Source organism: Nicotiana tabacum, chromosome 4 (assembly GCF_000715075.1).
Source record: "Nicotiana tabacum cultivar K326 chromosome 4, ASM71507v2, whole genome shotgun sequence".
NCBI lineage: Eukaryota > Viridiplantae > Streptophyta > Magnoliopsida > Solanales > Solanaceae > Nicotiana > Nicotiana tabacum.
The window spans coordinates 95551370-95573687 of record NC_134083.1 but is presented as its reverse complement, the minus strand read 5'-3'; positions in this window follow the sequence as shown (position 1 = coordinate 95573687).

Below are 22318 nucleotides of genomic sequence, written 5' to 3'. Positions count from 1 at the left end.
CCTCAAATTCGTCCCTTCATGATACTACAACGATCCACTACACTAATCAATTTTAATGTATAATAATAACATCCAATGGGACCAATATTAGTAACAAATTCCATAGGTTCATTGTATTCATAAATTTCATCACCAAGATTATCATACATCTTCTCTCTTATTTTCTCAAAAGTACTATTCATGCCATGAACTAGAGTTTTATAATCCAATCTTTCAACCATTAAAACTTATAACAAATGCTTTAAATACTTCTAACTACTCATAATAAACGAGTTTGAAGCATTGGAATTACCTCTAGTAGATCAAACTTGAAAAATCACAACTTTGGTGATTTTTGTGTTCTTGAGGATTTGATGATAAAATCTAGTATTTGGATGTAAGAATGATGTTAAAACTCATGTATATTGAGTAATAATCAACCCAAAAAATTATTAACAACTTACCTTAGTTGATTGGACTTGATTTGAGCTCAAAATCGTCTCTTCTCCATCAAGAACCCTAACCCCCAATACACAAAATACTCTCTTCCCCCGATTTTGAATTTATAAGCCCATAATTCTGGGTTTCGGATGCGGCCCTGGATGCTTCGCATCCCCACTTCACTCTTCTTTGAATCTCGGATGCGGACTTGGACGCTATGGTAGCACTTCACTGCCAGCCTCTCTTTCGGACGCGACCTCGGATGCTTCGCATCTGCAGATTCCTCCACCAGCCTTTGGTAATTTGGTTATACCTTCTTGTAGGAATGTCCAAATGACTAACGGTTTGAAGAGTTAGAAACTAGACTCGACGAACTTTAATTTTATAGGTAATCCATCATATAACTTCTTATATATATGTATATGTGCTCGTCCAAAGTTTGGTCTTGTGCGTACTCATTTGGAACTTTAGTCTATCATGAAATTTCCAACTTGACTTGGACTTAGGGCTCTCCTTAGACCCCACATCACTTATAATATGCCTCGTACACTTATTATCATATCCAATTGATATCCATTATATTAATAGTCCTTGTCTGCACATAAAATAATATAATGAGTGCACATCAATTTTCTTATTAGCGCTTAAGTACTTCGAAATTTTTCGGGGTGTTACAGAAGAACACTGCTTCAGTGAAGTTTCAATAGAGGGGTTAACCAGTTGAGAGGGCCACTTGGGAGACTGATCATGATATGCATAGACGTTATCCTCAACTTTTCACCACTTCAGGTATGTCTCTATACTCGTTCGAGGACGAACGTTTGTTTTAAGAGGGTGCGGATGTAACGACCTGGCCGGTCATTTTGAGTATTTTAGCCCCGATCCCCTATTTATTGACTCCTCTATGTTATATTTTGGTTACGTGACTTTCCGGGGGTGCTTAGTTTTGGTTTTGGGTAAGTTTCGGAGTGAAATGGGACATATAGTCCCTATATTGAAGCTTTAAGTTGAAAGAGTTGACCATAGTTTGACTTTTGTGTAGACGACTTCAGAGTGGAGTTTTGACGGTTCCAATAGCTTCGTATGGTGATTTTATACTTAGGAGCGTGTCCGAATATTGATTTGGAGGTCCGTAGGTCGTTTCGGCGTGAATTGGCGAAAGTTGAAAACTTGAAGGTTTAGAATATTGGAAAGTTTGACCGGGAGTTGACTTTATTGATATCGGGGTCGGAATCCGATTCTGGGAGTTGGAATAGGTCCGTCATGTCATTTATGACTTGTGTGCAAAATTTGTAGTTCATCAAAGTTGTTTTGGTATGAATCGATATTAGTTTCGAATAGTTCATAAGTTCCTTAGGCTTGAATCGATGCACGATTCATGGTTTTAGTGTATTTTGATGTGATTTGACGCTTCGAGCGTGTTTGTATGATGTTTTAAAACTTGTTGGCATGTTTGATTGAGGTCCTGGGGTCCTCGGGTGTAATTCGGATCATGTTCGGCACAATTCAGAACCTTGACGATTGCTGAATTTGCTGCTACTGGTTTTTTTATATGCGATCGCGTGATTTTGGCTGCGATTGTAAAGGGTGTTGAGTTTGTTCATCGCGAACGCGTAGGGTGGAACGCATTCGCATAAAAGGAATAGGTTGATGCAGGTCCACTCATTTTTGTTCATCGCGGTCGCGTGATGTGTTAGGCAATCACGTAGCTTGTGGAGGCAGTGTATCGCATTCGCGCGTGGTCTGCTGCATTCACGGAGTGTTAATTTGGTAGCCTGAGATTTTGTGCTTCGCGATCGCGAAGTAGTTCCCGCGATCGCGAAGAAGAATAATACCTGGGTAGAATTTAATGTTAAAAAACGAGGGTGCATATCATTTTTCATATTTTGGACCTAGAAAGCTCGATGTGAGGCGATGTTTCAAGGGTTCTTCAAGGAAATTCTTAGGGTAAGTGATTCTAACCCGGAATGGACTATATTTTATGAATATATTACTATTTTCATCATCTATTTAGGGATTTGAGTTGAAAATTTTGGGGGAAATGATAAACACTTTCTAGAGTAAAAATTTGAGTTTTGAAAGGCGATTTGAGGTCGAATTTGAGTAGTTCTTGTATGGTTGGACTCGTTATTGAATGGGTATTCGGATTTTATAATTTTGGTCTGGTTCCGAGACACGGGCCTAGGTAGACTTATTGAGTTGACTTTTTATTTTTCGCAAAGATCGTAATTTTATTATTCGAATTAGTTTCCTATAGTTTATATTTATGGTATGAAGTTGTTTTGGCTAGATTCGAGCCGTTCGGAGTTGGAAAATCGAGGGAAAGGCCTACTAGTGGATTGAGTTAGCGTATTTTGAGGTAAGTGTCTTGCCTAATTTCGTATGGGAAAAATTACCCCTTAAGATTGGTGTTGTTGTGATAATTGTGATGTGTGAAAGCCGTGTACGCAAGGTGACGAGTGTGTACACGGGCTAAATATGGAAATTTACCGGTTTTAGCTATGTAGATTCCTTTCATGCCTTAATTGAGTTATCTTAACATGTTATATTCATCATCTTTAGTCTATATTCACATGTTCTACTCTTCTTACCTTGTACTTGCTAATTGCTCTACATGTTTAGTTGAAGTTCTTGTTTTCTTTATTCCGTATTCATTATTTAACCATTGAACTCTTTAATTGAAGTTGTTATTCTTGGAATATCTTATTGTTGAAATTGGTATTGAGTTATAAAGGCCGTAATTCGCATTGAGGCAAGGTGTTAAGTTGTGAAATACTACTCTTGTTGAGTCATTCTCTACCGGTTATTATTGTTGAGACTCTTGTGTACATTGTGGTTGAGCCATAAACTCTTTATTGTGAAAATACTGTTATTGTTGGTTTCTGTGGCAAGTTGTGATATTCGGCACTTGAGGTGCGATTTGTAATACGTTGTGATATTGATACGCATGCGGTGGTATAAGATTTTGGGGTTGAAACGTATGCTGTGAGATAAGGTGGGGTTAATACGCGTGGCTAGTAAGGAAACTACTAGAAGCCATGCGGTGTGATAAGGTGAGCTAAAACACGGGATGCTATTTCGAAAAAATAATTTTCAAAACTAAATGTAAAGAATCCCGCGGTGATATAAGGAAAGATTGTGAATTATTCGTGTGATTTGAGGCTACGAGGCGGTACCTCGGTAGTGACTCTTATTGGTATTTCTCTATTGTTGCAATTGTCTTTGGTTGTTTTGTATCCTTAGCATATCATTCCTCGTTTTTCTCCGTGTTGCATTATTTGCTTAGTTCCGTGTAGCTAACCTTGATATGTTACTATTGTTTCAATTTCATTGCTGTCATTATTATACTGCCATACACTTGTATAGCTTCTTTTCTTATTTATTTTAGTAGGGCCTTGACTTGACCTCGTCACTACTCTACCGAGGTTAGGCTTGACACTTATTGAATACCGTTGTGGTGTACTCATGCTACGCTTCTGCACATCGTTTTGTGCAGATCCAGATACCTCCCACCAGCCCAGGCATTAGCGAGAGTTTAGCTGTGGAGACTTCAAGATATACCTGCCGGTGTCTGCAGGCCTCAGAGTCCCCCTCTACATATTATATAGTTGCTGAGTTTTGAGACTTTATTTATTATTTCATTTATTTTTGCATAAATATTAGGCTTACCTAGTCTTAGAGACTAGGTGCCATCACGATATCCTACAGAGGAAAATTTGGGTCGTGACAATTATCCTCAACCACAATCACCAACACACCCACCTCATCTACCACCACCAATCACCACCATCATCAACCATAGCCGCCAATATCCACCATTGTAAACTACCATCATCCACCACCACCTTCCTCAACCACAACTCTCACTATCAATCACCATTAGCTACTACCTAGAAACACCAATTTCAACCAAAGCGATAATCAATCACCACCACCAGTCGGCATCCACAAGCACGATCATTAGTCATCACCACCATCAACTACTATATTATTTTTAAAATAATATTTTATTGGTAAAATATTAGGTTAATTAGTATTTTATTTTAATTTTTTAAATTTTTAAATAAAAATAAATTTGATACATTCATATGTTGAAAAAGCATACAATCTTAATTATTAGTATTTAAATATTAATACATATTTTCATATTCAGATGTGTATTCAGATTTATACATTTTAATCTTAATACAAATCTTAATATTCAGATATGTATTCAGGTTTTGACGTACGGCTAAACTTCTCTAAGTGTAGAATCAACTGTCTAGTTGGTTTGACAAAAAATAATTGTGTCTGATTCGTCTTCAAAAGGATTTAAATTGTGAGAAAGATTTTCAATCCCATTAGATTCAAGTTTTTACCAACATTAATAAGAGGGACGTAAATCCTCATGGAACCAATTTGAGTGGGTAAATGCTATAAAAATTCTCCTAAATACAAATCTCAGTTGACTTCAAAGAGATATTCGTAACATAAATAAAAACAAAACACATTAATTGTACTTATATAAGGACTTATTAATAAGGAAAAATTTAATAACTAAAATTTAGTTAATTAAAATTTTAAATATTAGAGAAATAATTTAATTACGATTTTGTCAAATATAAAATTAATTTTTTACTGATAAGAATAACATTTCGCTAAAGGGCTTCAGGCTTTTAAAATATTATAAATTTACCCTTCCTAGAGGAGTTAGCACTTAATTACATTAGCATATATAATTTATTATTTATATACAAAATAATATATTAGACTCCAATCTTACCAATTTTCTCTCCTTTTCTTCATTTCCCAAATTCAAACCTCTTCAAACTCATCGTAATCCATACAATTCTCCAAACTTCACCATCAACTCTACACCAGTCAATTTCAGTCATTATCCAATTTGTATAAAAGAAAATAGCAATAACTATATTTTTTTTCGAAACAAGGTTAGAGATTTTTAAAAGTAGCTGAACCTAACATTTCTCAAGTCCAGAATTGACCAAATAGTCGGCCGTTTTAGATTTAACGTTCTCAAGAAAAAAGGGGTTTCTTTGATGTTCGTGTTAAAAATATATTATATTATGGATCTTCATTTAGTATTCCGTTGTAAATAAGTTTCCTAAAAAATCTTATCCATATGGGACTCCACCGTAAATATGTTTATCTATTTATTACTCTATTGGAAATAAGCCTCCTGAAAAAACTTATCCTTTCGATACTCCGTTATCGATAAATATTACCCCTGGTAGAAGATTATCTATGTCTGGTGGCCGTTTTAGATTTAACGTTCTCAAGAAAAAAAGGGTTTCTTTGATGTTCGTGTTATAAATATATTATATTATGGATCTTCATTTAGTATTCCGTTGTAAATAAGTTTCCTGAAAAATCTTATCCATATGGGACTCCGCCGTAAATATGTTTATCTATTTATTACTCTATTGGAAATAAGCCTCCTGAAAAAGCTTTTTCTTTCGGTACTCTGTTGTGGATAAATATTACCCCCGGTAGAAGATTATCTTTATTTGGTATAATAGCAGCTTACAAGCAACTTATACAGCAGCTTGCAATAGCAGCTTACACAGCAGCTTGCAGTAGCAACTTACACAACAACTTTCTTTCTTCTATAAATAGAGGAGATTTCAGTTCATTATGTACATCAGTTTGAAATTGAATAATATATCAGTTTCTCTCTATACTTGTCTTTACTTTACAGTCTTTATTTTATAACACGTTATCAGCACGAGACTCTGACATCTCGAGCAAATACTTTGAAAGTATTAGAGGTAAGAACTTTCTTTTCCTAAATAATGTCAAATCTTTCTAAACTTGAATTTGTAGCTCTGGATATATCGGGCAAAAGCTACATGTCTTGGGTGCTTGATGCTGAAATTCATCTTGATGCGATGGGTCTGGCAGACACCATCAAGGATAAAAATCAGGCATCAAACCAAGACCGTGCCAAAGCAATGATATTCCTACGCCATCACCTTGATGAAGGCCTGAAAATGGAATATCTCACTATTAAAGATCCAGTCATACTGTGGAATAATTTGAAAGATAGATATGACCACCTGAAGATGGTCGTTCTTCCACAGGCAACGTTATGATTGGACTCATCTAATGTTACAAGATTTTAAATCTATCAGTGGGTATAGTTCTGCTATGTTCAGAATTATTTTCCAATTAAAATTATGTGGTGATAATATTACTAATCATGATCTGTTGAAGAATGTCGACAGAGATCTGATTGGCCAAAATGGCAAGAGGCAATTCAATAAGAATTGAACGCACTTGCTAAAAGAGAGGTCTTTGGACCAGTAGTCCAAACACCTACTGGTATAAAATCAGTTGGTCATAAATGAGTTTTTGTGCGAAAAAGGAATGATAAAAATGAAATTTTAAAGATATAAAGCTCGCCTTGTCGCACAAGGATTCGCACAACGAACTGGAGTCGATTTTGATGAAACATATTCATCTGTTATAGATGCCATAACATTTCGATATCTCATCAGTTTTGCACCACAATGAAAGCTTAAAATACATCTAATGGATATCGTTACAGCTTATCTGTACGGTTCACTTGATAATGAAATTTATATGAAAATACCTGAAGGATTTAAAATGCCTGAAGAAAATTTAAAATCTCGAAAAATATATTCAATCAGATTACAAAGATCTTTGTACGGTTTAAAACAATCTGGGCGCATGTGGTATAATCGCCTTAATGAATATTTGCTGAAAGAGGGTTACACAAATGATGTTACTTGTCCATATACTTTTATAAAGAAAATGGCATCAGAATTTGTTACACTTGCAGTTTATGTTGATGACACAAATCTTGTTGGAACTCCAGAAGAGCTCCAAAAGGCAATTGAATATCTTAAGAAAGAATTTGAGATGAAAGATCTTGGAAAGACAAAATTTTATCTTGGTCTGCAAATTAAACATTTAGTAGACGGGATCTTTATCCATCAATCTCCTATACAGAAAAGATCTTAAAACGCTTTTATATGGACAAAGCGCACCCATTGAGTATACCAATGGTTGTTCGATCACTTGAAGTGAATAAGGATCTGTTCCGACCTCCAGAAGAGGATGAGGAACTCCTTGGTCCCGAAATACCTTATCTTAGTGCAATTGGTACACTTATGTATCTTGCTAATGATACAAGGTCTGACATATCATTTTCTATTAATTTACTAGAAAGATATAGCTCTTCTCCTACACGGAGACATTGGAACGGGATCAAGCATATATTGCGATATTTAAAGGGAACTCTTGATATGAGTTTATTTTATTCTAACAAAGGTAGTGCAGATCTTGTTGTTATGCAGTGCAAGTTATTTATCTGTTTCACATAAAGCTCGATCTCAAACCGGGTACGTGCTTATATGTGGAGGTACTGTCCTATTATGGCGCTCCACAAAGCAATCTATTATTGCTACTTTTTCAAATCATACTGAGATAATAGCTATTCATGAAGCAAATAGTGAGTGTGTATGGTTGAGATCAATGATTCATTTTATTCAAAGAATATGTGGCTTGGAATGAGATAAAAGATCCACAATTTTATATGAAGACAATGCTGCATGCATAGCCCAATTAAGGGAGAATTTATAAAAGGAGATAAAACGAAGCACATTTCACCAAAATTATTCTACACACATGATCTTCAGAAAAATAGTGACATCAATGTGCAACAAATCAGTTCAAGTGACAATCCAGCAGATTTGTTCACTATATCTTTGCCAACATCAACTTTTGAAAAAATGGTATACAAGATTGGAATGCGGAGACTCAAATATTTGAAACGAGATTTTTATCAGGGGGAGTAAAATACGCGCTATACTCTTTTTTTCTTACTAAGGTTTTTCTCACAGGGTTTTCTTTATAAGGTTTTTAATGAGACAACTAGTTATGTGTATTACTAAATATGTGTACTCTTTTTCCTTCACTAGGATTTTTTTTCCCACAGAATTTTTCTTAGTAAGGTTTTAATGAGGCACATTATCTTTTAATGAACATCCAAGGGGGAGTGTTATAAATATATTATATTATGGATGTTCATTTAGTATTTCGTTGTAAATAAGCTTTCCGAAGAAGCTTATCCATATGGGACTCCGCCGTAAATATGCTTATCTATTTAGTACTCTATTGAAAATAAGCCTCCTAAAGAAGCTTATCCTTTCGGTACTCCGTTATGGATAAATATCACCTCCGGTAGAAGATTATCTATGTCTGATACAATGAGCTTATCCTTTCGGTATTCCGTTATGGATAAATATTACCCCCGGTAGAAGATTATCTATATCCAGTATAATAGCAGCTTACAGTAGCAGCTTACACAACAGCTTGCAGTAGCAGCTTACAAGCAACTTACACAGCAACTTGCAGTAGCAGCTTACGCAGCAGTTTTCTTTCTTCTATAAATAGAGGAGATTTCAGTTCATTATGGATATCAATTTGAAATTGAATAATATATTAGTTTCTCTCTCTACTTGTCCTTACTTTACGGTCTTTATTTTATAACAGTTCACGTATTCTGGCGTTATTTTCATAAGCCTAAAAAATGCTCTATTAATTACGAGCTAGTTCTTTCTTATTTACAGTAGATTCTAACATTATAAATAATTTTCTACTTAACTACTTGTCTGTCAATTTCCTCAACACCGGGATTTAGCCTTAATTGATTAATTAAGTTCAGAAGGGAATCACGTATTTCTCAAAAAAGTCTATTGAAAGTTATTGAAAAGCTTCAAATTCAAAAATCGGGTTGGGTAAAATTGTTATTTGTTTGGACTGGGTGTTATTGCAAATAATTGGGAATATCATTTAGAGTTTATATCTCAATTTTGAGGAAATTTGATGGAGATTCGAGTTGGTTTGGGTATGAATGTAAAATTGAGACACCAAAAAGAAGATATAAATTGTATATACTTTGTATATTAGGTGTACAAATGTTATACAAAATATATATAACTAACATAATTGTATATAAGTTCTATGTAAATTATAAATTTTTCCTCGAATTTTATCCAAAACATTATATATATGTTGTATATAAATTGTATATAAATTGTAGTTTCTACGAGATTTTGTACAATAAAAAAGTTATATTTCAATTATATATAAATTGTAGCTTTTGACCTAATTTAAATATATTTTATAAAAAAACTTTAGTTATTTTCTACAACTAGAAAAACTTATCTAAAACCGGGTAAATAATTTTAAATTTTTGTATATATACAAAAAAAAATTCATTGTGTCAAGAAAAAAACGGCCAAGAATATTGTAGAAATGACACCAGGTAACCACTCTAAAGGGTTGCTATTTAGGAATTTGCCAGCGCATCCTGAATTTTAGTTTTTCAATTTAATTTTCGGGATAAAAACGTCTTGAATTGTCATGAAGTTAAGATGTTTAGTTTAAAATTTAAAGACAAAATAAGTACTGTTAATCTCTAAGTAGCATCTCTAAGAATGACTGTTTATGTACCTACCTTGGAATATCAAGAATAGAAGTGATATAATAAAAGTGAAAAACAATGTTATTTAATAATCAAACAATGATTTACAGATATATATATATATATACACAAAAAAAAAATCCAGAATAAATAAGACTTCTAATCCTATAGAGTTATGTTTTCAATAAACTTCTATCCTAGAGTTTAAGAGTGATTAGTAGTTATCCTTTACATTCCCCCTCAGGTTGAGCAGGATCTGGTAGCACTGCCAACTTATCCCTTAACAACCAAAATTGAGATTTTGGTTGTGGCTTAGTCAAGACATCAACTACTTGATCATGTGAGCTTAATTATCGATCTTGTAAAGACTTTGCACGAACTCTATCATAGACAAAATAAAAATCAATTAATATGCTTCGTCCTTCAGTGAAAAATGGGATTCGCTGCTAAGTATGTAGCACTAGGATTATCACACCACAATGTTAGAACTGTAGAGAAAAAGCAACCTATTTCTCGTAGGAGATGTTCAACCCATGTAATTTCTGACATAGTAGCAGCTAAGGCTCGATACTCGGCCTCTATACTCGACCTAGAAACAACATTTTGTTTACGTGAAGCCCATGAAACAAGGGTAGAGCCTAAGAACAAAGCAAATCCAGTAGTCGACTTCTGATCATGAACATCACCTCCCAGTTCGAGTTTGCATAACCGTGTAGTAAGGACGAGGACTGTGAAGCAAAAAATAAATTATATGATGGAGTCGCCTTAATATACAGTAGAATGTATTTAACAACAATCCAATGTGAGTCCAAAGGATTATGCATAAGCTGAGACACCTTGTTCACCATATAAGCTATGTCCGGACGCGTAAAGGTTAGATACTATAGTGCCTCATAACACTCGATATAATGCAACATAAAAAATGAGCACTATATGTAGTTGAGAGTTTGTTTGTAGCCGAAGCTGGTGTAGACAAGCTATTGTAAGAACCCATTTGAGCTCGTTAGAAAAAACCAACAACATATTTACCTTGAGACAAATGAAGACCATCCTTCATCTAGTGTGCCTCAATTCCCAAGAAATATGAAGGCCTGTCAAGTCTTTCACTGCAAAACGATCATGTAATTGAGCAACTAATGTCTTAATAAGAGTAGAATTAGAGCCCAACACTAGGATATCATCCATATAGATGAGGAAGAAAATTTTCTGTCCAGCAGTAGACTTATAATACAAAGAGCTATCAGTTTTGGAACCCAAGAAACCAAAGGAAGTCAAGGCATCGGTGAGACAACAATTCCACATTCTAGGAGCTTGTTTTAGTCCATAAAGAGAGCGCTTTAACAGGAAAATACGGTCTGATCGTGTAGGATCAACAAAATCCGGAGGTTGTGACATGTAAACCACCTCATCTAGATGACCATGAAGAAAAGCACTGGAGATATCCAACTGAGTAGCATACCAATCATAAGTCACAGCTAAGGAGAGGACTAATCAGATAGTTGCAAGCTTAACAATTGGACTGAACGTATCAATATAATCAACTCCGGGACATTGATGATAGCCTTTAGTAACAAGCCTCACTTTGTTGCGATCGAGTGAACCATCCACCTTCAGTTTTGTTTTATAGACCCAACAACATCAAATGATATTTTGTGAAGGAGAAGGTGGCCGAACAAGTTGCCAAGTCCCATTTTGAATCAATGCATCATATTCATCAGTCATGGCTCTACGCCAATTTGCATCTTTAGCAGCAAGTGAGTAGCAAGAGGGCTCAGTGGAAGGTAAAGTAGTTGCCATTAAGGAAAAACATTGTTTAGGTTTAGACGAGCATGTTTTTGCTTGAGTAACCATATGGTATACATGTTTAACTATGAGAGATGAGGCACTATTATGACAAGGCAGTGTATCAAGAGGACTATCCTATGGAGAATCAACACACAAATGGATACCAATATGAGAGGGACGAGCAGCCAATATAGAGTGTCCATCCGGAGCAATAACTTCAGGTAGAGGTGTTGGGCATGTAGATGAGGTTGGTGAAGAATGATCTATCAAGGTGTTGCATTACTCCGAAGGTGAAGCTGGTATGGGCTTGTGAAATGGTATATTGACAACTAACGAGTTTGAAGTTCCATTGGCTGATGAAGTAGGCACCACAACATCCTGTGAAGCAAATGAAAATTTAGACTCATCAAAACTTACATGACGGGAAACAAAAATTTTTGATGAGGATCAAAGTATTTGTACCCCTTGTGCAACTTACTATTTCCAGAAATACACAAGGCTTAGATCGTGGAGAGAGTTTGTCCTTTGTGTAAGGCCGAAGCCATGGAAAGCGTAAGAAACCAAAAACACGTAAGACAGAGTAATCTGGATTAGTATAAAAGAACACACGAAAGGGGCATAGATTATTTAATATGGGAGCGGGTAATCTGCTTATAGTATACACGACAGTCTCAAACGTGTTCGTCCAAAACTTAGATGGAACATTGGCATGTGGAGAAGAGCATGACCAATCTCAACTATGTGCATGTATTTTTTTCTAGCACATCCATTCTGCTCAGGTGTATATGGACAAGAAGAACATTGGACAATTCCATTATCCCTCAAATATGTGGTCATGGTGTGATGACCCGATATGTTTTTTTGAGTACCAGCCTTAAATTCTGTGTTTTGAGACCTCTCATAACTTCATTTTATGTTTATTGATTTGTGTGCATGGTCCGTGTCGCTTTTCGGAAAGCTTTTACGTGAGATTTTGAAGAAAATGATTTTTTTACTTAAAATGAGGCTAGAGTTGACCACGGTCAATATTTTTGGTACATGATCGGTGTTTTGATAATTTCGGTAGGTTCGTATGATAGTTTTGGACATGTACGCACATTGCAGAATAAATTGGGACTGCAAATGCACATCACTTGGTGTGCTCAGATTGTAGGTCTCGCATTTGCGAAGACATGATCGCAACTGCGAGCCTCACATTTTGCGATGTCAGGCTCGCAAATGCGAAATTGGGGCTGGGGCTGGGACTGGTGCCGGGACTACATACTTCGCATATGCGAAGAAGTGGTCGCATTTGCGGACAGTGGGTGGTCACATTTGCGACCTTGGAGTCGCTTTTGCGACTTGGATCTAGGGGCTGGCAGCTTCGCAAATGCAAAGCTTAGCTCGCATTTGCGAGGAAGGGACTCCTCATATTTGCGAGATTTATGTCACATTTGCGACTTATGTAGGCCTGATGCACCAATTGCATTTGCGATCACTGTGTCGCATTTGCGGACATTGCAATTACGAACAAGAGTTCACAATTGGGACATCTGTAACTGGGTAAAAGGTTGGGAAATCTGGACTTAGCTTATTTTACACTATTTTTCAACCCTAAGCTCTCTAGAGGCGATTTTTGAAGAACTGCTTCTCACCAAACTCATTAGTAAACATCTTTAACTAGTTTTCAATCAATTCCAACTACTTTTCAGGATTTCTTAACATCGAATCTATGAATTATATGTAAAAATTAGGGATTTTGGGTAGAATTTAGGGATCTTAAAAAATTAAGATTTAGACCTCAAATTGAGGTCTAATTTCGAAATAATATCTCGGTTAAGGGGTGAATAGGTAATCAAATTTTGGTCCGAATCTTGAATTTCGACCAAGCAAGCCCGGGGTTGACTCTTGCTGACTTTTTAAAAAATGATCAAAATTGAACCCTTTTCATTCGTGGGTAGTTTTTAAAGCTTGTTTTGAATTGTTTTGATCAGTAATTGGCTAGATTCGGTTGGTTTGGAGGCTTGTTCGAAAGGCAAAGCCGTGCTTGATTGTTGATTTGATTTCAGAAAGAGGTAAATGTCTTGGTTAACTTTGATTTAAGGGAAATAAGATAGAATTGAGTTTATTTTCTATGTGAATTATGTGTTGGGGACTGCGTATATACGAGGTGATAGGTGTATATACGCGGGCCATAGGATATGAATGCGGGCAAAATTTCCCTTACTTGTACCATGTCATTTCATGAAATATGTCTTCTATGTTTAGATAGATTGTCAATTACTTATCTTCCCACTTTCATGCTATTTCATATACTGAGATGGTTGTGTCATTGGGTGATGAGAACGTGTAAGTAGTTTGTTGGTTGTTGACACTAAATGTTGAAAGAACCTCATATGATAAGTCATATTCAAATGTCATTATTGGAACTATATTGCTTCCCACCTTGCATGGTATTGTATTATTGTAACTGCTTCGTGAGGAAGAGTGAAAAGCACGAAGGGTGTTTCCGTGTATCGTTTGTATATTGATATCCTTGCTTGAGTGAACGTGAGGTTAAAGCATGAAGGGTGATGCCATGCAATTGCATTTATATTATCTTGTGAGGAAGAGAGTAAAAGCACGAAGAGTGATGCCGTGCAATTGCTTGCTTTTATCATTGTCATGTGAGAATGAGAGTAAAAGCACGAATGGTGATGCCACACACATGTTTTATTCATATTATATTGCGAGAATGAGAGTAAAAGCAAGAAGGGTGATGATTTTGTTGATTTCATTGTTTTACCTGATACTTGGATTGTGAATTTAACTTGGCGGTTTCGTTGCTTATTTCGAAAAGAGGCTTACTTGGTAATACTTTGCTTATTGTTTCGATTGTTTCCCCTTTTATATGCCCCCAACCCGTTATTGCTTTGATTCTTTACTTGTTATTTTTGTTTCTTTATATACATATCTGCACAGGTGTTTAGTAGGTGTCTTGTCTTAGCCTCGTTACTACCTCGTCAGAGTTAGGCTCAATACTTACTGAGTAAATTGAGTCAGTTGTACTCATACTATACTTCTGTACTTCTTGTGCATATTTGACGTTGGTACCGGCGGAGTTCCGACAGGCACTTAGGGGATACCAGTCAGTGATTCGAGGTAGAGCTACACCGCGTTCGCATACCCTAGAGTCACTTTCCTAGTTTTACTGTACTGTTTTCATTCTATTCCAAACAGTGTTGTATTTCTTTCAAACCCTTGTATTTAGCTGGATTTAGATGCTCATACACTTGTGACACCAGATTTCGGGGTTCTTTATGTTATGTTATTGTTAAGTTATTAAATATCCATTGCGTTTCTTTGCGTATAACCCTATTGTACTGGCGTGCCTAGCAAACGGTGTTAGGCACCATCATGGCCCCATAGTTGGAATTTCGGATCGTGACACATGGCTTGAACTTTTTATCCCCAATATGCTTGAAAACATTTAATAAGACGACCAAAATATATTTCAACGATAGTACGAAACTGAATAAAGATAGAAAGAACTTCAGATTTAAGGCACAGAAAATAAATTCAAGTATATTTACTAAAATGATCAAAAAAGATCACATAGTATTCATAACTATCATTAGAAATAACTGGAGCAGGGCCCCAAACATCTGAGCAAACTAAATCAATGGCCCGGAGGCTTGAAATCTAGACTCACTAAATGAAATTTTGTGACTTGTACTAACAGTACATAAACTAGAATTTTTATTTGATGAACAACTAAGGGCACTAGACGACAATATATGACGAAGTGTGGGATATGATGCATGATCGAAACGAGCATGCCAAACTCCTAATGACGCCACATAGGAAGCTGGTGAAGCTGGTTTTTGCACAGGAAGAGAATACAGGCCTCCTTCAGTCGGCCCCTTGTGGCGGATGTCTCTCGTTGCTAAGTCCTTAATCAAAAAATAACCAGGAAAGAATTCAACTAACACTTTTTTAGATTTAGCAAAGGAGCTAATAGATAATAAATTTTGTGTGGCAGTAGGAACATGTAATATATCATCAAGATCAAATTTTTTATTAGAGACAATAATAAAACTTTTACCAATATGAGAGATAGGTAATTTAGAACCATTACCTAATGTTACTTCTTCAGGACCTTGGTACTCAAAGTGAATACCTAGATTATTAAGATCTATAGTGAGATTATGTATTGTACCAGCATCCATCAACTAAATTTATGTAGAAGGGTTTGGAGAAATAGAAAGGTTTGAAACAGGTCGGCCATATACCATGTTACCATTGTTAGTCCGAGGTGATGGACACACGCGCGTAATATGTCCCTTTCCTTAAAAATTATGACAAATAATTCTAGAGAAATATGAGTTATATTGTGTTGTTTTTATAGTCTAGTTGGAAGTCTGAAAGTTTCGAGTTGATATTGTCTGTGCATATCCATGGATTGAGGAGCATCCATGACCACGAACCTCACGGCCTCTACCACGTCCTCGATTAGATGAGATTGAGGTTTGAGTAAACTAAGTTGTAGGCGCAATAACATTAATTATTTTATTATGAAAACTCAATAGGTTATTTTGAGTACTAGCCTTAATTTTTGTGTTCCGACACCTCTCAAAGCTTTATTTGATATTTATTGATTTACATACATGGTCCATGTCTCTTTTCGAAAAGCTCTTATGTGAAATTTTGAAGAAAATGAAATATTTGACTTAAAATGAGGCTAGAATTGACCACAGTCAATATTATTAGTAAACGACCTCGGATCGGTATTTTAACGATTCTGTAGGTTCGTATGTTATTTTTGAACTTGTACGCATGTTTGGTTAGGTCCAGGGTGACCTGAGCGTATTTCGGTGCATCATGTGAAAGATTGTGAAAATTGAGTTTTAAGTTGAAATCATTGAGTTTTGATGATCGATTCTTGTTATTTGATGTTATCTTGATGATTTGAGATAGCGAGAAAGTTTATAGAATATTATTACACTTGTGTGCATGTTCTGATTAGAGCCCGAGGGGCTCAGATGAGGTTTGGAATTATTTCAAAAGGTTTTGAATTGCTGATGCCTTTTGCTGGTGTTTCAGGTCTGCAGGTCTCGCATTTGGGATGACCTGTTCGCAATTGCGAGTCCCGCTTTTGCAAAGTCGGACTCGCAAATGCGATATCTGAGGAGGGACTGTTGGCTTCGCAAATGCGAAGATGGCATCACAAATGCGACCTGGTGGGCGCCGGGTTTGCGATGGGGTGGTCACAAATGCAACTGGGAGCTAGGTTTGAAAGTCTTCACAATTGTGATGGTTGTCTCGCCTTTGTCAGTAAGGGGCAATCATAAATTTGATCATTATGTCGTGAATGCGTTATCTAAAGGGCTGGGAAGTTTTTTGCTTTTGCGAACAGTGGTTTGCTTTTATGAACATCGCAATTTTTTCGCAATTGCGACATCTGCAGCTGGGTAAAAGATTGAAAAATCGGGACTTAACTCATTTTTTACCCCTAAGCTCTCTAGCGGTAATTTTTGAAAAAATATTTCTACCCAAATTCATTGGTAAGCATCTTTAGCTAGTTTTCAATCAATTTCAATTACTTTTCATAAATTTCTAACATTAAATCTATGAATTTCAAGGTAGAAATTAGGGGTTTTGGGTAGAATTTAGGAATTTTGTAAAATTGAGATTTAGATCTCAAATTGAGGTCATATTTCAAAATAAATCACATATCCGAGCTCGGGGGTGAATGAGTAATTGAGATTTGGTCTGAATCTCGAATTTCGGTCAAGCAGTCCCGGGATTGACTTTTATTGAGTTTTTTTTCAAAAATAATAAAAATTGATTTTTTTTCATTCGTGGGTAGTTTCTAAAGCTTATTTTGGATTGTTTTATTAACAATTGGCTAGATTCGGTTGGTTTGGAGGCTTGTTCTAAGGGGAAGGCCGTAGTTGATTATTGAATTGATTCCGGAAAGAGGTAAGTGTCGTGATTAACTTCGACTTGAGGGAATTAGGACTTGTTTGGTCTATTTGCTATGTGAATTATATGTGGGAATGACGTATATGCAATATGATGAGTATATATATGTTGTCTCGGGTTAAAGCATGCAGGAGGAATTTGCCTTATTTGTACCATGTTGTTATATTTACTATGCTTTCCATGCCTTTGTTAGATTGTCCATTCTTTAATTACTCGCTATCGTATTTATTGCTTATGTTGAAATTATTATGATGTCAAAAGTTGAGTTTGCTTATTCTAGTGCTTTTGTTGAGGTTGAAATTGCTTCTTACCTTGTTTGATATGTTGGATTATTGTTGTTTCTTGGTGAGGAAGAGCGAAAAGCACGAAGGATATTGATGTGCCATATTTTGCTCGCATATTGACATCATTGATTGAGCGAATGTGAGGATTAAAGCACGAAGGGTGATGTCGTGCATATGTATTTATATTATGATCACATTAGAATGAGAGTAAAGTACGAAGGGTGATGCCGTGCACTTGCATTTATTTCATATGGTGAGGCTGAGAGAAAAAGCATGAAGGGTGATACCGTGTGAGTTAATTATTTCATTGTTTTACTCGATATTTGGTGATATGAAATTTGACTTGGTAATTTCATTGCACGTCTTAGAAATAGGGTACTTCATAATTCTTTATTTATTGTTTTGTCTATTGTTCCATATACCTGTCCTACTCCGTTATTTCATTTGACTCTTTACTTGTTACTCTTTTATGCATATAAATAATAGTCAGATTTGTTGTGTTTTGCCTTAGCCTCATCGAGATTAGGCTCGACACTTATGGAGTACATTGGGTCAGTTGTACTCATACTACACTTCTGCACTTTTTGTGTTGATTCTGGTATTGACCCTAGCGGTGTCTAGCGGAGGCTTACTCGGATTATATCTGTTCAGGAGACTTGAGGTAAAGCTGCACGACATTCGCAGTCTCTGAAAGTCCCGTTCCTTATTTAGTTTATTGTTTACCTTATTTCAAACAGTTGTACTTTGTTTCACACTGTATTGGTAGTATTCTAGTCGCTCATGTACTTGTGACTCTGGATTTCTGGGATTAGTATAGGTTGTGTTATTTATGGAGTTATTTTGTGTATTTCAGAGCCTTTAAGTCATTAATTGTTAATATTGTACTTTTTAATTGTTAAAAATTAGTTAATTCTTTAGCAAATATTGGCTTGCCTAGCAAGTAAATATTTGGCGCCATCACGGTTGCCTAGCAAGTAAATATTTTGGGTCGTGACAAGTTGGTATCAGAGCACTAGGTTGCCTAGGTCTCACGAGTCATGACCAAGCTTAGTATAGTTTTAAGGATTGGTACGGAGACGTTTGTACTTATCTTCTAGAGGCTATAAGGCTTTAGGAAATTTCACCTTCTTTCTTTCTCTGTCATGCGACTTTATTTTATCATTATGTCTGAATCATTCTGTTCTTATTATCTCACATATTGTGAGGACGCGTACCACATCGGTAATTGATTAGGAGTCGGAGAACCAAGTTGCGTCCACTACTAGGGGTAGAGTCCGGGGTCGAGGCAGAGTTCAACCTAGAGAACGTGCAACAACACCTTTGCAGAGCCTCAGATCGAGCAGGAGGAGGAGATCCCTGTTCCGGATGTGCTAGTTAGACCAACTCAGGTCACATAGGGTTTTATTGCTACCCCCATACTTCAGGATGCCCTAGTCCACCTGGTCGGTCTTATGGAGAGCATGGCCCAGGCCGACACATTCCTTATGGCACCAGCCGTCTCTCAGGATGGGGGAGGATCCCTGACTCCCGCTACTCACACTCCAGAGCAGATGGCCCATGGATATCGCACTCTAGCAGTTCTTCCAGTTGGAGTAGTTCAGTCTATTATTATTACACAGTTCGAGGAGGGAACTGCGATGTCGTCCGAGGGGATGAAGAGGTTGGACAGGTTCACCAAGCTGTTTCCTATTCGTTTTGGTGGTACACCTTCTGAGGACCCACATGATTTCTTGGACCATTGCCATGAGGTATTACGTAACATGGGGATAGTGGAGTCCAATAGAGTTGACTTTGCAGTGTTTTAGATGCATGGCTCTGCCAAGAGGTGGTGACAGGAGTATGTTCAAGGCAGACCAACAGGTTCACCTCCAGTCACTTGGGATCAGTTCTCACAGCTATTTTTGGAGAAGTTCATCACCTTCACTTAGAGAGAGGATTTTCGCAGCCAGTTTGAGTGCCTCTAGCAGGGTAGCATGACTGTTACCTAGTATGAGATCAGGTTTGTAGATTTATCCTTCCATGCAATTATTTTGATCCCTAAGGAGAGGGAAAGGGTGAAAAGGTTTATAGAGGGACTTACTTGCATAATCAGGATACAGATGGAAAGAGAGACTGAAGATGATATTTATTTCACCCGAGTTGTGGAGATTTCTTGGCGGATTAAGAGGATTTGTGGTCAGGGTAGGGAGGCAGTATTTTATAAAATGCCTCATCATTTTGGTGGTTTCAGTGGTGCCTCATATGGAGGCAGGGGTTCATTTGGTATAGGCCATCCCACCAGGCCGATTCAGTCAGTGCTAAAAGTATCACACAGTGCTTTGGGTGGTCGTGGTTCTTATGGGTCTCATCGTGAGCAATTAGCATACACTGCACCTTCAGCTCCGGTTAGTGCACTTCCGATTTAGAGTTATCGGGGTGGTCATTCAGGTTGACAGGGATAATCCAGGGTCAGCAGTCACATCAGTTGAAGGCTTTTTATACCTGTGGAGATCCGAGACACATTGCGAGGTTTTGCCCCAGGTCCTAGAGCAGCATGCCATAATAGGGTACTCGTGCGATAGTTCTGGCACCGGTTGCTCCACCGCTTGCTCAGCCAGCTTGGGGCAACGATCATACAGCCCGAGGTGGTGGCCAGGCCATTAGAGGTAGAGGCTAAACAATGAGAGGTCGTCCGAGAGGTGGAGGTTAGAGTGGTGGGGCCCAGCCATATTTTTATGCATTCCCAGCTAGACATGAGGCAGAGTCATCTAACGCTGTCATCACAGGTATTGTTCCAGTTTGCCATAGAGATGATTTAGTTCTATTTTTTTGGGCTCTACTTATTCCTATGTGTCCTCATATTTTGCTTCGTATTTTAGTATGCCTCATGATTCTCTTGATGCTTTTATTTCTGTGTCTACACTGGTTGGAGATTATATAGTAGTTGATGGGGTGTATAGATCTTGTATTCTTACATTTCATGGTTATGATATCGTGGTTGATCTTCTATTTTTGGATATGGTGGATTTTGAGGTTATTCTTCGTATGTACTAGTTTTTCCCGTATCATGATATCTTGGATTGTCATGCCAAGACTTCGACTTTAGCTATGTTAGGGTTTCCTAGATTGGAGTGGAGAGGGACTCTTGGTCACTCCACTAGCAGGATCACTTCATATGTGAAGGCTCGACATATGGTCGAGAAGAGGTGTTCGACGTATTTGGCTTATACCGATAATTCTAGTGCATAGGTTCCTTCCATCGATTAGGTTCTAGTTATGCGTGAGTTCCTAGAGGTGTTTCTTACGGACTTGCCAGCATGCCACCCGACATAGATATCGATATTTGCATTGACTTGGCTCCGAGCACTCAGTCCATTTCTATTCCACTATACTGTATGGCTCCAGATGAGTTGAAAGAATTGAAGGAGCAGTTGCAGGATTTGCTTGTTAAGGGATTCATTAGACCAAGTGTCGTGCCTTGGGGTGCACCAGTGTTATTTGTGAAGAAGAAGGACAGATCGATGAGGATGTGCATAGATTATTGGTAGTTGAACAAGATCAGTATCAAGAAAAAGTATCCGTTGCCGAGGATTGATGACTTATTTGACCAGTTTCAGGTTGCCACAGTGTTTTTCAAGATTGACTTGAGATCTGGCTAGCATCAGGTGAAGATTTGGGAATAAGATGTCCCTAAGACAACTTTTCGGACTCGGCATGGTCACGACGAGTTCTTGGTGATGTCATTTGGCTTGACTAATGCCCCAGCAACCTTTATAGATTTGATGAACCAGATGTTCAAGCCTTGTTTAGATTCCCTTGTGATTGTCTTCATTAATGCTACTTTGGTTTACTACCGCAGTCAAGAGGAGCATGAGAAACATCTCTGGATCCTAATAAGACTTTGAGGTATCTGTAGTTATATGCCAAGTTTTCAAAGTGTGAGTTCTAGTTGGACTCGGTTGCTATTTTGGGCCATTTTTGTACCTTTCGAGGGCAGTAAGGTGGATCCTAAGAAGATTGAGGCAATTCAGAATTGGCCTAGACCTACTTCAGCTACAGAGATTCATAGCTTCTTGGGTTTGGCGAGTTATTATCGCCGGTTCTTGGAGGGGTTTTTATCTATCTCATCCCCATTGACCAGGTGGACCAAGAAGGGTACTCTTTTCAGATGGTCCGATGAGTGTGAGGTGAGCTTTCAGAAGCTTAAGACTACATTGACTACAACCCCAGTGTTGGTGTTGCCTACAGGTTCGGGATCTTACACTATGTATTGTGATGTATTGTATGTTGGGCTTGACGCGGTGTTGATGCAGTACAGTAGGTTGATTGCCCACGCATCTCGTCAGTTGAAGGTTCATGAGAAGAATTACCTTGTGCATAATTTAGAGTTGGAAGCCATTGTTCACGCGCTGAAGATTTATAGGCACTACCTAAAGGGTGCCATGTGAGTCTATACCAA